The sequence below is a fragment of the Chamaea fasciata genome, unplaced genomic scaffold, assembly GCF_029207755.1.
Source record: "Chamaea fasciata isolate MVZ Bird 193981 ecotype frontalis unplaced genomic scaffold, bChaFas1.0.hap1 SCAF_6, whole genome shotgun sequence".
NCBI lineage: Eukaryota > Metazoa > Chordata > Aves > Passeriformes > Sylviidae > Chamaea > Chamaea fasciata.
This window is the reverse complement of record NW_027094091.1, coordinates 53878911-53894626: the sequence shown is the minus strand read 5'-3', so window position 1 is coordinate 53894626 and position 15716 is coordinate 53878911.

The window sequence follows — 15716 nt, the reverse complement described above, 5'->3', positions numbered from 1 at the left end:
CGTCCTTCAATTATTTCACCTAACTGTTGCCTTTTACCGTGGATTGCAAAATGTCCTCTGTGCATGGAGATGTGTATGCTCACACACATCTAACTCAGCTCAAGAGCAGTGAGTATTGTGCAGTGAGAACACACCCAGCTAACCAAGCTAGGAAAATGTACCCATGTACCTTCCCAGAGGTTTTCCTCTGCACTGGCTGTCCTGAAATTGTAGGTGTAAGTTTGTTTTTTCCTTTCTCATGGGCAAGGGAAGATAAAACTTGGAAAGAGCCGGGCCAGATTGTGTCCTTTCAGAACATAAAAGGGGCCTGCAAGGAAGTTGGAGAGGGACTTTCTGGCGTGGCATGTGGTGGAAAGACAAGGAGAAATGGCTCTAAGCTGGCAGAGAGCAGGTTTAGATTGAATATTAAGAAATTTGTTACTGTGGGGATGGTGAGGCACCGGAACTGGTGTTTCAGAGAAGCAGTGGGTGCCCCATCCCTGGACACTGATGGAAGGCATCTAAGGGTGGCAGTAGCTCTTAGGCACTAAATATGTTACTGAATACTTTGGCCCGAGTGATTCAGGTGCTCCTAACACTTAAGTCTTGTGTTTAAGCCTCTCAGCCCCCTTAGGGTTCCACATTATTTGGTCTTTTGGGTTCCAGAGAAAGGTACATCAAGCTCTTGCCTCCCAAGGCAGAATCAAACACAGGATTGAATTGCCTTACCTTTTTACAATATGGGACACTTGACAGAGCTACTGAAATCCTATTTGAAAAACGATAGCTGCTGATTTTCTGCTTGCTGAGAATTATTAGTATTTTTTCTAGCCAGCAAAACCAGCCATTAAATCAGCAAAATCCTTTGGCATTAGAACCATTTGGAATGTAAAAAATACTGCTTCTTGTTGAGCTGCAAATGTTCAGTTGCAAAGTTAAGGGAAAATCTAAAAGTACAAATAATGATCTTAATTTGAAAGGCATTTTACAAGTAAACATACTACAATTGTAGCTACAAATCAGATAATTGCTGAACATTTTCAAACCAGGACTATAAAGTTAAAAACAATAAAATCAAATTTAAGTCCAAACAAATAACAGGGGCATTCTAAGTAGAAGGTTCATATTATTGATTTTTTTTTTTAATGGACCATTTCTTTATCTCTAAAACCTCAGATATCACATAGTGGCCTCTAATCATCTATGTTATAATATTTAAATGAGCATATACTTTAACATAAAGTGGTTTACAGTCGGTTTTTCTATTACTGTATAAGAAATGTATCCATGAAACATAAAAAGGTCAACTACTCCAATGAAATAACTTTTAAAAATAATACAGTTTTACAGCCATACATAAATATGTGTATTTTATTATGTCAAAGAATATGAAAGAATATAGCTCAGTGTTTAACTGCAAGTCTTTGAAGGAGGATACATTAACTTTAAACTGGGATGTATGATCATTGAAATATATTATTTCTGCTGTGGACTTTCCATTTCGAAGCGAAAGCTTTTTCTTCTCCCTACTTCCCATCTTTTTCCTCCACTCATAACAGTTTACCAAAGTACTGATATGCCATGTCACTATGTATTTTAGTAAGGACTTAATAGAAATTGGGGGCTGTGCTGGCCCCCTGCATTGTGTCCCACTCGGTGGCCGAGCTCTGCCACGCCGGGACAGCCCAGCTGTTCTGACTCACCCTTTGGGAGGGTGCTGGCAGCTGGGATGGGGAGCAAAGCTGAGGTGCAGCCACAATGCAGGTGACAGAGAGGGTCTGAAAATATCCCCAGCTGAGATAGGACTTTGACTGAGCAGAACACGCAGAGATGGTGCTTAGGTTGATGGATGTAGAACATTCATCAGAACTCCCTGAGAAGGGAGAAGGAAAGGGAGAAGAGATCAGCGAATGTATTTTGTGTATGCATTTGGCCCTCCTGTCTGGCTGTGACAAAGTATGGCTTGGTCTGAGCAGATCCTCAGAGAAGTTCCAAATCCCTGGGTGGGTTTTGTAGCTTCTGACAAGTCTATAGCAGCCTAGCTATCTCTGCTAAGCTGCCAGCTAGTTCCTTCTGTACAGGCTGCCACCACATCCCCCTTGACTGTGGGATCCCAGGAATACGGGTTCCCAAAGCATCCGCTGTTCCACAGTTACTAATATCTCTAGGCCATACCCAACCTAAGTTTTATGCAACTAATTAAAAGGGTAAGCTTATTTCCAAGGAGCAGCTGTTCACAGAGTTGGGAAGTAGAAGTAAGGTAAAAAAAGCATTCCCATTCCCTACACATCCTTCCTCTGAAGCAATCAATAAGTTTAATTAGAGTGGTTAGGAATGAACTATGAAAGCAGCAAAGTTAGTATCAGATAAATTAGGGAAATATTGGGACAGGAGATACATTTGTGACATTTTTTAACAGAAATCTGATGAAGGTAATTGCCAGTCCTGCTTGTTATGAAGGGGAGGAGTGCGTGCATCAGGGCCTGGCAGCAGTAGAAGGAAAGTCTATTATAATCCATCCATTTCACACGCTGTAACTGCAGTCTCCATAAGTAATTGGAGGGGAGTATGGTATAACACCCACGCCACCCTGCTTGAAAACACTGGTGTTCTCTTGCTGATTATACCCAAAGTCAATGGGTAACATACAGATTTGGTATAATGCAGTATGATAGAAACCTCCTCTGTGCAAGTCGGACAAAGTTGCACTTTGCACATACACTTCTCTTCTTTCTAGTACAGAAATAAATCAGTTCAAAGTAAGCCACATCTTGTGCACTCCCTCTTCCAGCTGTGCTGGACCATGCATCTTAAAAATGTTTAAATGCGTATTTTTAAGGAGATCGTCTCTTAAATGATGGGCGTGATTCTAAGATGTGGAGGTTCTACAGTAGGGATCATTTATAACTGCAGTCATTGCCTTCCTAGAGAAAGAATTTTAAAAAATCCCCACTTTATTTCTAAGTCAGATTTTGTTTGTGGTGGGGCTGTTCATACTTTTGAGTCACGCGTGTTCTTAAAGAGACTTTGCTCAGTTTGGGTCAAAGTGAAAGAGACAGAGCTGAGAGAAACATTCACAGTAAATATCTTTGTAAAAAATGCTATAGTTCTGTTGATACCAGAAGGTTTTGTGGGCATATCCTTTTATTTCTTTTGGTTTAGTAAAAATACCTGAAATTTTTTCTGAGGCACTGAACTGAAAAGTTTTATTAGCTGAAACATCTGAACTTCTGGTTTAAAATTGCTCCTTGCATCAATATTTTTTGTATTCAACTGAGACACTTCAAAGCAAAACACCTTGCATTTTGGTGGGCTTTTTTTCTGAAAGGAAAGGGTTCATTTAGTGTGGAGGAGAGAAAATATTGGATTATTTAGTCTAAAGGACAGAACATGATGGAGGACATCTTTCCAAATAGATAAAAGGCTGCTGCCAAATAAGGAAGGCAATAAATCTGCTCTCCATGTTCAGGGTAGATATAAGAAGAAATAATGCAACTCTAATAGAAGAGAAAAAATCCCCAAAACATCAAGCTAAGCACTAAGAAAATATTCTACTGGTAATGCCATAGTGCTTGGAGAATTCTGCCTGACTGGAGATCTCCACCAAACTACCTCAAACCTGGTTTGAGGTAAAGCACCCTCAGGATAACAGAAAGGACTTGTTCTGCCTGAGGGCTGGATAATCTCTGAAGTGTCTCCAAAGCTTGGGATTCTCTGATGCTGAGGGCTGTTTTTGTTAAAGATAAAGCACTGCTAATATGGAAAAAGTCTGGTAAGAGATTGTAGTTGCAGCAAGCAGACTCTTTTGAGAGAGTTGTCTTTGGACAGTAATGGCTTTGGCAGGCTGGTGTGGCTGTCCCCAGGCTTTGCAAGTGCCTTGCCTGTTTGTGGTCTGCATGTGCACAGGCACAGATGGGGCTGGCAGAGGCAAAATATTTCTTGTAATCCTTCTAAGAAATGACAAATTAAGGTGTGATTCTAGAACTGTTAAAAAGGAATTACCACTGAGGAATTTCCAGATGGTCATGCAGAATTACTACTGAAGAGTGAACAGCAAGGTTAAGTTATTTATCCAAGTACAGTTCTTTCTTGTCTTTGTTTCATGTTGGAGATTCCCATTCTGTCTTCTAGCCCATGCAAGAATTTCTTATTCAGTCCAGTTACGGCTACCTTTCTGCCTGCTAGTTCCATTTTCTTGTCCAGTGCTGATAATATTCTTTTAAACCTAATTCCTCAAGAATATAAAATGATGGGCTCAGTTTCTTCCCTGCTGTGGAAAATAACCTTAAGACTTTTTTGGCTGGTGCTAAGCTTATTTGAATGAGTGTAAGGGATGCTTTGGTACGGTTCTGTGGAGCAGCATGCAATTCTGCATGATAGGGTATCAGAACAAATCACTGCTGATAACCTTCTGGGTTAATTGCTGTGCAACGAGTGCCTTGAATCAACACATTATGTTTAATCCCAGAACACACTCTGGCTATCTCTTTACTATCACTCTATGGGGCTTCCAATTGTTATTTATGCATAATGGGTGACACTTATTTCAAAGCTACCTAAGTGATTTAGACAGAGCAGTTTAACTATTTTGCAGGAGATCATCCCTGTAGATGACTCTAGTATAACATAAATTACCAATGTTTCTACATATTCCAACTAATGCATAGATAATTCCCTATTCCTTTTTCTTATCAAAGCTTCTAAATCCTTATTTGTTCTAGCTACATTTTTTATAAGTCTTTTAAGTACTGACCACTGCACGTGAATCTCAGAGGTCACCATGAGATCCTGATGGAAATTCTCATCAAACTGGAGGTTTCTGTATTTGATAGAGTGTCCAAATGCTGTCTTTATTCCACATGGTCATCTGGGAGATTATCCCAAGGGTGGAGAAAGATTTCAGTCAAATCAATGGAAAGATTCTTAATGTCATTCCTTTAGCTCAGGCCCACAGAAACTCCAGAAAACAAAAATCTTGCAGAGCAGGGGACTTGTGGCTGCTGAGGATTAGGCTGTATTGCAACCTAAAATACAATTGTATTGTATTTTACTAAGGAAAAAATCTCAAGGTATTTCACAGGAACTGGATTCACATTCTTATTGAACTTTGTGACAAATTAGATTTTGCTACTTCTGAAAAAATATACCTTTATGATCTAACTGGATCAAATGCTATTGTGGTCCTGTAAGGCACACTGCTAACACAGCATCGAGTTTCCCTAGCTTAAAATAACACAGCATAACAAAACAATATACTAAAAAGTAGGGCTGAGCAGCCTCTTGCTCGCAAATTCACTAACCAGTCATGTGACAAGAGGCACTCTGGTAGTTTGCTCAACACTTCTTCACTATTCACACTGCTTGTGTTCAGTCTCCTTTTTCATTAGGTCTTGCACTTCTAAATGACAACATTGTTCACAACTAACTCTTTAAGTATTCTTGCCATGGCAGATTGCAAGAAAAGGCGGCTTCTGTTCTCTTTTACTCTCTGACCCAAGAAATTGTGCTTCTGCCATGCTCTTTCATTCATTACTGTATCACTCACAGGTTCATTTTTTGTTGTCTCACACCTCCTTATCTGCAGTATTCCATCCATAGTAATCAAAGGTGTGACTGAATTTACATCACCTTGTAATGCAGGGAGCAGGGTAAGACAGGAAGGCAGACAATGCTGCACACACCTTGCTCATCTCAGAAAAATGGTCTGTGGACGCAACATGCAGTTAGTTCATCTATAGTAAAAACCAAAGGAAATGCTGTTTTCTTACATTGCAGTCAGCTTGGAGCTATTATAAATACTTCCACTATTGGCATCAAAATAAATCTTGCCTTCCAGATAAAGCAGCATAAGTTTTCTTTGCAGGTTCATAGAGTAGCTCCCAATTTACATCTTATATACAGAATCTGTGGAAGGAATGTGTATTAACTTTTTCATCAAAGTGTTGATCTTTGCTTTGTAGCCTGTGAGGCTTTCCATCTCTTCTTTATTGCTTTCAAGGCTGGTAGTGTGCTCACAGTGAGGACTGCTAGAAGTTATTTTTCCTTAATCCTTCTCCATCACATGCTTGGACCTAGAGTCTAAGCCAGGCTTATGGACTTTAAAGTTAACCTTAAGCATTCATGAAAGAAACATACTGCAAATATAACAGTGGCCTCTGTAGCTTCTTTAAAATTTTGTGGTGTTTTGGAGGGAATTTAAATTATCATTTGAAGTCATAAAATGCACATCTGTGAAAAGTCATGAGGCTCAAAATACAAATGTAGACACAGGAGTAAACAGCTCTGGCAATGAAGTGCTCTCAAATACCCTTGTCATGTAGAATGACTAACCTGCTAAAATCATACTTATCATCTCACACAAATGAGCAGATAGGTTTCAGTAAAATGCAGGACTTTTCTGATAAATTGCAATGATTTCCATGGAAATTATAAGGATTTTGCTACTTGGGCTATTTCTGTGGATCTATTCTGTCACTGCTACATACTCTTTTCAAGTTGCACTTGTGTGAAAGATTTTACTGGCTTGAAATTATGATTTCTAGTTTGAGGAAAGTTTTTGCAGAGAACCTTTTGCTGATCCTGATCACATCTTGGTATAATACAGCTCTTTTAGTGAATTTAGATCTTAGACTTGCTTGCACTTTAGGCCAGGCTGAGGATTATCCTGTAAAGAGTAGGTTTGCATTCTAATCTAATGAGAAGGAAAAGATTAGAGGGTGGCATTCACTGGTAGATTAGGGATATCTTTCATTTGTGGTGAAAGTTAACATTGTATGGAAATGTATACTGAATTAGCAGCAGTTTTCTTCTTGTACCCTGTGTATTTCTCCTTACTTTCTACTGTCCCTCAATTTTTGTAGAACAGTCCATCAAGGATTTTTCTAGTGATTGACAGCCTGAGACTGGGCATTTAAACTTGTGGAATGGTATAATGTGCTAAGTGTGCTGTTATTTTTGTTTGGATGAATGCTTTCAAAGCAAACTTTCATCTGCAGTAAAAAGTTTGGGGCATGCTATGAGTCAGCAAACCATCATTATTCTTAACAGGCAAAATAGAGAAGTCACTCTTTTCCCCAGAATCTGACACAAGTGAGGGGACTGCACAAGAATTTTGCCAAGTTGAAAAAGTGTGGAAGAAGTAGTCAATGTTATGTGCTGGAAATGACAGATGCAGAGCAAAAATCAGCCACCTCACCAGAGTCAGATACAGCTGGAAAGGTTCCAAAGTACATTGCAGCTGAACTGTGGGTAGAGATGCTGCCATACCCAGTCCCTCCTTGGTCACTGAAATGACAGCTGTACCTTTGCCTGCCTCAGTGTCAAGTGCTTCTTCTCTAAGTTTTGGGACACAGCAGGCTACAAGGAATAGGCAGCCATTTCTTTATACCCACACAGCTCACATCTACTCCAGTCCCAGCAGGCTGTCGTGGCTCAAATCCTGAGGCTACACTGCTAATCTGTCTCAGCTCTGATGTGTGGCCCTGCATAGAGGCATCTGAATTAGCTGCTGCAGGTACTGCAGGTTGCCTGTCAGGCTGCTTTAGCTGCTGATATACCGCATGACTTTGCTGTCCACATTCTGGTTTAGAACAGTTTTGTGACTACTCTGACCCTCCTGTGATGAGACCTAATACACATTAACCTTCTTGGGAGGGAAAAGACCACGCTCAGGTGTCTGGGCTCTTTGTTACATAATGCCTCTAAACTCAGCTTTACAGAGGCAGGAATGTCCATGAATTAGTGCTAAATGAAACAAAGAAGAGAGGAGAGTGTTTTTCGTGTATGGATATGTCTTTCAGGGAATGACCTACACAGAAACTCTGCAGTGAAAAGAGTATTTGATAATGGCTAACACTCAGTGAGCAGTCAAGTCCAATGAAGATATGCCTTAAAAATCAGCTGTGCTATATGAAAGAGAGATGCAGAAAATTACCAATGCATTCCTCAAGATAGTAAATGCTTTTTAACAGAATAGGTATAAAATGATGCTGCACAAGGACCTATCTTTCATAGCTTTAGTTTTTATAATAATACCACAGCAACTACCTTTTGTCATGAGCAAAAAAAAAGGGCTTTCTTTGAACATAAGTGGTAGTAGTTGCATAATGTGAAACTTACTGATGCATATAATGGTAGCATTGGGCCGTCTGAGCACAATGCATGCGTTAAAATTAATCTCTGCACAGATCAGCAAGCACATGCAGATTCTCCCATGATGACAAGAGCAGTGCACTTTTCAGGAGAAGCCAAACTTTCAAAGCCTGGCATCTGGAGTTTGCAAGCTTGTTGTTCCATTATTAACTCTGTAAGCCTTAGGGAAGGGGTAATGGATGAGATGATCCCAGGAGGTCCGTCCCAGACCTACTTTGTTTGGTTTCATGGTTCCTAACCAAGCAAGCAGTAAGCACAAGTGTTCTCTGAAATGAGAAGAGGGAAAGAGATGTGTATTCGTTATGCAAGATACTCTGTTCAGTTCCAAGCTATGTAGTCCATTCCAGAGTTCAGCAAAGAACAGGTGCAAGGAGCCACAGCCACAAGAATGGTGCTTGGAAGGGACCCTGCGATCCCTGGTAATGCTGAATGTACTTTAAGGAAAACCACAAGACTGTAAAGGATTGATTTCAAAGGAGTGAGTTTGGGCAGGACAAGACTGTTGGGAGAACCTCTCCCAAGGTTCTGAAATGAGCAGATTTGCCAACACTGCTCATCAAAATCTCATTTACTTTCAGCAAGAAAAAGTGGCATTTTACAGTGATACCAAAATCACTCAACCTGTATTGTAAATATCAGGCATTTGAATCCCAGTAGCAGAAATGTACTGGGTTTCCTTGTTGCTGACTTGTGTGCTGTGATCCTTTAGGAAGTGTGGGTCTGGGGGGAGAGGTCAAGCTCCCACTCAGGGCAAGGCCAGCACTGCATCCAACCATGTTTGCTAGGGGCTTTGTCCACTTGGGACTTGAAAGCCCCAAGGTCTAAGATTCGTGTGCTTACCTGTCTTCCCAGTGAGCACAATTCAATCCATTATCTGCTGTCAGGACTGGGTTTGCCAGAGATTAAACGAGCCTGGCTACAGACTGCAGCAGTATCTCACTTCTTTGCAGACATTTTGGTGCTTCAGTTGTCATCTTCAACCACCCCTTTCAGATTGCCTTCAAGAGACTTTTCTTGCGTATTTGTTGCATATTTGACTTTTTTTTTCCTCTTTTTACGGAAAAGGAAGGGCACATTTCTTTAGAATAAAATCTGTCCCAGTCTCCTTGCAGTCCTTTGACTATAACAATGCATTTCTGGTTTTCTCCCTTTGCCTTTTCCCAACAAATCAAGCAGGCCTTCATTTCAAATTTTAAATGGAACCCAGATGATTTGTAGGCATTTTGTTATGCACCGTAGAATATTTGTACATTTATGAGCTCAAGTCAGAATTTTCCTTGTGTCTAGAAGAATGAGCTATCTTTCCCCATCAGCTTTCAGGGGCTTTCAGGCATACATGAAAATACCCTGAGTGATTTAGGTACCTAGTGAAAGTCATTCAGACAGAGGACCTATTGCACTTTTAAAAATATGACTTTCTTCAATGTGTTAAAAATCCCTGCTGCAACAGCTGTGGTGGTAAGACGTTAGGTTGAACTCCGCCTTTTTGTAAAACAGGATAGTTTTTCTCTGTCTTCTGGCAGATATGTGCTCCAGAAAAACAAGTCATTAAAAGATTCATTTGTAAGGATAAACAGAATTGACAAATAAAGCTGTTTTTTGAAACTAGGCTGAAAAAGGTTTTTTTTTTTTCTTGAGAGGTGATGATAGATTTCAAACCTCAGTCAGTGCTACCTAATGCCTACACCGTAATTCTTCCCCCAATTAGCTGTTTGTAAGGCAATGCCATCTTCCACTTGTCACATTATAGACTTTATTCAAATGAAATACCTGAAAGAAAAGCCTCCAACCTGTCCAGTACTACCGAGCAGAATTCTATTATGTAAATCTACTTCCATATTTTGGGAAAAAATGATAGGCAGGACATGAAATGGAAAAATAAATTATATGCATACAAGTAAAAGATCAGTCAGGCAATGTACTGAGGTATCATTAGGGTTGATGAATCACTATTATCATTATAAAAATAACATATAATGCTTCAAATCCTGCATCATGGTTGACTTCTTTGCTGATGAATATTTATGCAGTTTCTTTTGTTTCTTTGTGTGTCTAACAGATGCCAAGCTAAGTTCAATAGACAAATTGCATCTCTGTGAACTGTCACAGCCCTGTCCTTGTTTTTTCTAGGAAACTGAAGTTAAATAGCAAAATAGAATAAATAAAGAGGTCAGAACCTCCATCTCCCTACAAAATACAATCAACTGATAAATAATCTGTGGAATAATTCAGTTCAGATCAAAGAAGAAATGAAATTTAAATCTTCTTTATTTGAAACAAACCCTTGTGTATCTGCACTCTGAGGATCATAAGTTACCTAGCCAATGTGTGTGTCATAACCTAATTAGCCACTTACTTCTACTAAATTTCTCAGTATTCCTTGTGTCTGTGCTCCTTACCTTCAGTGCAGGATGGGAGAATTATTAAAAGCATATGATGTTTATTAGCAAATAAGGCTTATAAACAAAAAATTATAAGGAGGAAAACAAAAATAGCTAGATAATGATGTGTGGAGACACAATATCTGAGGTCAACATCATTTACAACCTTTTTCAATTGGTAATAAATCAGTTCAATTAACTCAGTGCCTTAGCATAATATTGTTCCCAAACAAACTTTTATTTTAGCACACTAGTTTTTATGGCAGGTGATTTTTTTTTTCTTTTTTTTTGCCTCCAGATGTACAGTCCTATTGATTTGCTTTGCAAGCTTTCTGTAGAAGGTGGAATCAATGGAGCGCTCTCACCCAAACAACTCTGAAGTAGAATTTATAGATTTGGGGAAATGACTTAATTGCTGGAATGATGCTTGCAGCTAAGCCTGCCGGCTTACACTTTTGCAACTACTGTGCATTATCCAAGTCCCAGGCATCAAATATATAACAGTATATACAAGTAACTGGAAAATATTGTAAATACCTCTGGAATGTCATCACTTCTGTGAGGCATTACACAGAATTTAACTGATGCTCACACAGGGATACCATCTCTGAATTTTGTTCTTAATTCTGCCTAGAACAGCCTTGAATCTCTTGACACCTCCTAACATGCATGGGGCTTCCCGCAGCTAATTCTGGCTATACGAAAGCAGAGTTTGCCATTTAAAAACCATACCAGGCAGAATTAGGTAAAGGATTTTCTCCTCTCTCAATGCCAGCCACTTCTTTCTGTCTCCGTGTGGAAGGTCTCTCATTGCAAAAGCAGCATGTGGGATTTGGTAGTGATTCAAGGGCCTAAAGAGATACATGCCTTCCAAGAAGCAAACAGCTTGGCACCACTTCACTGTGTGATATATTTGCAAAGATCACAGGTTTACTTTGATAAGTAGAAACTCACACAAAAGTTGATTATCCCTCATCAGCTTGACTGTTGCAGTGCCCATCAGTACAAGTCCCACAAGCCACTGTAATTACTTACAGTCCAACCTCTTCTCTGAAGTCTTCTAATCCCTCTGTTCCAACTTTTTAAGGAAGAAAACTTGCTGATATTTAAAATTGACAAGACTGCAACCAAGCAGTGAACATGTTTTGTGGGGACAGGGGAATTGTTTGTTTGTTTTATTTTGAGTTTTTAATTTGTTTTGTTTTGCCTGGTAATGCAACACTCTACATCTTTTGGGGAGCTTTGTCCAGGAGATTTTTGTGTCTTCATGGAAATCATCACCTGCCATACCCAGCTATACAGAAGGTACTAAGCCTTACTCTGAACACCTCCTACTTCTGTGCTTGGCTGCTGCCATGATTTTTTCCAGTGATGTCTTTTCCAAGGGATCCAACAGTGTGTAACACCACATCATTTGCTAGAACTTCTGAATCCTGAAGAAAACATTACATCTGAAATCAGAGGAGTGTTTTTTACGAGGAAATCTTTCTACTTACTTGCATGATACTGTCTTTAGCCAGTAGCCCTTCAAGTGGCAATGTAAAGTCATTTGATTCACTTGCTTGACCAGTTTCTAATTGGATATAATGAAGCAATGCGAGATGGCTGTACACAGTCCCTCCAGCACCACTCAATTATTCCTTACATCTCTGTGATGAGATCAGCAGGACAATTTGGTACATGCCGGGTTCTCTGTGCAGCTGACAGTCCCACCCAGCTAATGAGGCTTTACTGCTATTCCAGCACCATCACATTTTTATTCACTTGTCCTTAGATTTACACTTCACATTCCCCTCTGCAAGTACCACGTGAGCATATCAGCTTCTTAATGCAAAACAAATACACAATCTGGTGGAGTGCATTACACATGTATACCTTTTGCTAAAAATCAGCTGTGCATTAAATGGATGGAATTTCTATTTAAAACAGCCAGCATGGTCTAAACGGATACACTGTGAGATGGTTACCTAGGCAACAAAATTCCTCAAATTGAAGGGGTCTGTAACAGAAGATGTTTATCTAGCTTTAATTTTGGGGTCTGGTTTCTAAAAATCTTAATTGACTCCTTTCAAATGTATTTTATCTAGTGATAATGCTACATTTCAAGCAACAACTAGGACAGATTCATCTACTGTATCTCTGTTGCAAATTATAGATATAAAGCACATAAAACAGAGACAAAGGTTAAAGGATAACTCATTTCACAGTCTGGCAATTGTTTAGATGGTTGAGCCTTGCCTCTTGGCTTCTAGGTTCACTGTTTATTTTTTTATTGACTTCATTCATTAAAAGCATCAAAAATATTTTTGTCAGTTTGACTGCAACTGGGCTATCAGGTAGCAAAATTCTTGACCTTGCTTTTATAAAGTTCTGTATTTTCTATTATGTTTTCTCCAAGTCTCCCTGTAGCATGCTTCCCTCTCCATGTAACTCAGCACCATGGACAGAGATTCTCCCTAATCCTGGAAATACCAGGTATTATTGAGGTATTATAGACATTTTTGGTTTGTTTCACTCTTCTTTTTTTTTTTCTTTTTTCTTTTTTTCTTTCTTTTTTTTTTTTTTTTTTTTCCCTAAATGGGACAGGCTTCTTCTCTCAGGAGAGTATGACTGTAGTCTCCCTTAATAATCTCCGTCCCCCAAGGTGGATGTGGAAGTCGGATTGCATGTTAGCATGGCTTTGCAGCAAGGCTTTTAGGGCTCAATGCTCCCACACTGGGAGCTGTGGGTCCATGACAAGGCAACTCCCAGGGCTTGAATCAGTGTCTTAGGGGCTACATCAGACTCTGCTGTGCAGGGGGACACCACGGGGCACAGCTGTTTCGTCAGTGTGAACATGGAGGTGGCTGCATATCTGAGAGGATGCTGCAACACCGTGTTGGGGAGAGCTATTCCAGTATTCCAGCATCGCCTTCCCAGGAGTTCAGCACCCAGAGCTGAAGGGAAAATCCTAAAATGCTTATCTCCCACTAGTCATTACTTAAGTGAGCAGATCCTCTAAAATATTCAGTGTTAGCTAACTCCGGCTGTTCTCACAGCATCAGAGGCCTCTGAAAAGTCAAGCAGGTCATGGCAGCATGGGCACATCCTGCAGGTCTGTGGTAGCTGACAAATTGCTTTCAGAGGAAACTGTGTGTACAAAGTTGTCCCCAGTCATGATCTCCTGGGAACCAAATTTTCTAGCTTTCCAGGGATTTGAAAGGAATTGAAATTAATAGGAAGTGAGTATTCAGATTTGTTAAGAATTTTCAAAAGCAAAGGCTTAGTGTTTCTATAGGTGTTTTTTTCCAAAGTGCTTGAGAGATTTGAGAGCATGAGGCTCCCTGCAAGGCAGTGGGACTGCACTCCTCAATCCCTTTAGGGGAGAGGATTGTGGGCTGCTTACCCAAAGACAAGTAGAAAATGTCTCACTGAACAAAAAGTTGAGAGTTCTCCGCCTTGTATTTCCTTTCTGCTCACCTGGATCATACTGATCAGCACTGAAAGCAAGCATAGGAGTGGGAATCAATCTGCTGTCTGAATTTAGGTGTTTCTTAGTCCTTGTCTGGAGCTGTGGTTTAGGGGGGTGGCATGTGCAGTTATGTGAATTTTAACTTTGAGGGGAAAGAATTTGGCGTGCATGTGGTCTGGACAGCAGAAACCTTGTACAGATTGTGGTGATATCGCTTTTGTTTTGCCTTCTCCTCCAAAACTTAATCTCAAATTAATGAAATTTATTAAATCCCAAATTAATACTGACTTCTCCACTGTAGATTGAAATTTCTTAGCACTTTGTTTCTAGACCAGATATTCTTGCTTTTCAGCACTGTTTTCCACAGATGTGTTTAAAAATCTTTGGTGAGTGTATCTTGAATGCAATACATGGAAACAGTCATATGCATGCTTGTGTATTCACGAAATAGAAATTAAACTGATTTGAGAAAATCTGGTTCAAATGACCTGTCAAATGTACTAAAGTTTCAGTGCAAAATGCAGGCAGCAAAATATTTTCTGCTCAACTGAGTTTGCTTCATCCTCTTCTTGCTGAGCACCCATTTGCTCCCTATCCTAAGGACAAGATCTTTCTCGCTTCCATTAGGCTTCTCTAAAAATTCAGACAGCATTGTTGGCTGTTCTCTGCAGATAGATTTTGGCCTTTAAAAGCTTAGTCTTGCTGTATGATTATGAAAGTACTGTGGAATGTTGTGATACTGGGGGTTTAGTCTTAATTGTCCATCAGTTTGTTACCTGAAGATCTCAGTGGTTTATAAAAGAGAGAGATATCAGATTCAGCTCAAAGGAACTGCCATGATAGCAGCCTGCGACTAGGACCTCTCAGTGACTCAAAATAAGATGCTTTGCTCCTAAGCCTTCTTTTGCATGTAGCTCTGGACATTTATTGTGATGAGTTCAGCTTAGACAGATGCGTTTGCAGGCCCTGTCTTGTTCTTAGAGTAAACAGGAGAGATGGAAAAATGTACAACTAATTGCCAGTGGGGTAATGAATTCCTTCATATTTTGACAGAACATGTTAATTAAGTTGTGACCCTGTGGGTTAACTAATTCTGCTTGGAAGAGGGTAGCCACACACCAGAAGGGTAGAGACCCATACCATCCTACTCAGAATTAAAAAGAAAAACTCTGGTTTAGGTTGATACAAAATAAACACAAAATATAAAGATTTAGTCAACTAAAATATTTTAGAGCAAATTTTCTTTTTTTTTAATATTATTACTAATTTTATTTCTTTGATGTTTGACTGAGGTTTTAAGGTGTTTTAAAGATCAAAATGAACATTTGGAAAGGAACAGTCATTTGGAATTGAATGACAGAAGTATTTGTTTAAAGAAAACAAAACAGAACAAAACAACAAGAACAACAACAAAAACTCAAGAAGGAAACCAGCAAAAACAACCAAAAAAACCTTCCAACCCATTATTACCAGATGGCCTTTTTTTTTTTTTCTCCCAAAGCATTCTTTGATAGAAAAAATTTCTTTACTTTGTGCTTATCTAAGAGCATGTGACATTCATCTGAATTGCAGGTGAGCTCACAGAGGACTACAGATCTTCTGCTATCAGCCAAAAACAGCTTTTGAGTTAGCTCTGAACTGGAATAGCTGAAATCCTCTTCAACCGAAGGCAGTGGCAGCATAGTTCTTTATGAGAAAAACAAACAAACTGCAACCAATCTGTGGGGCATTTATTAAATCACATAGCCAGAATT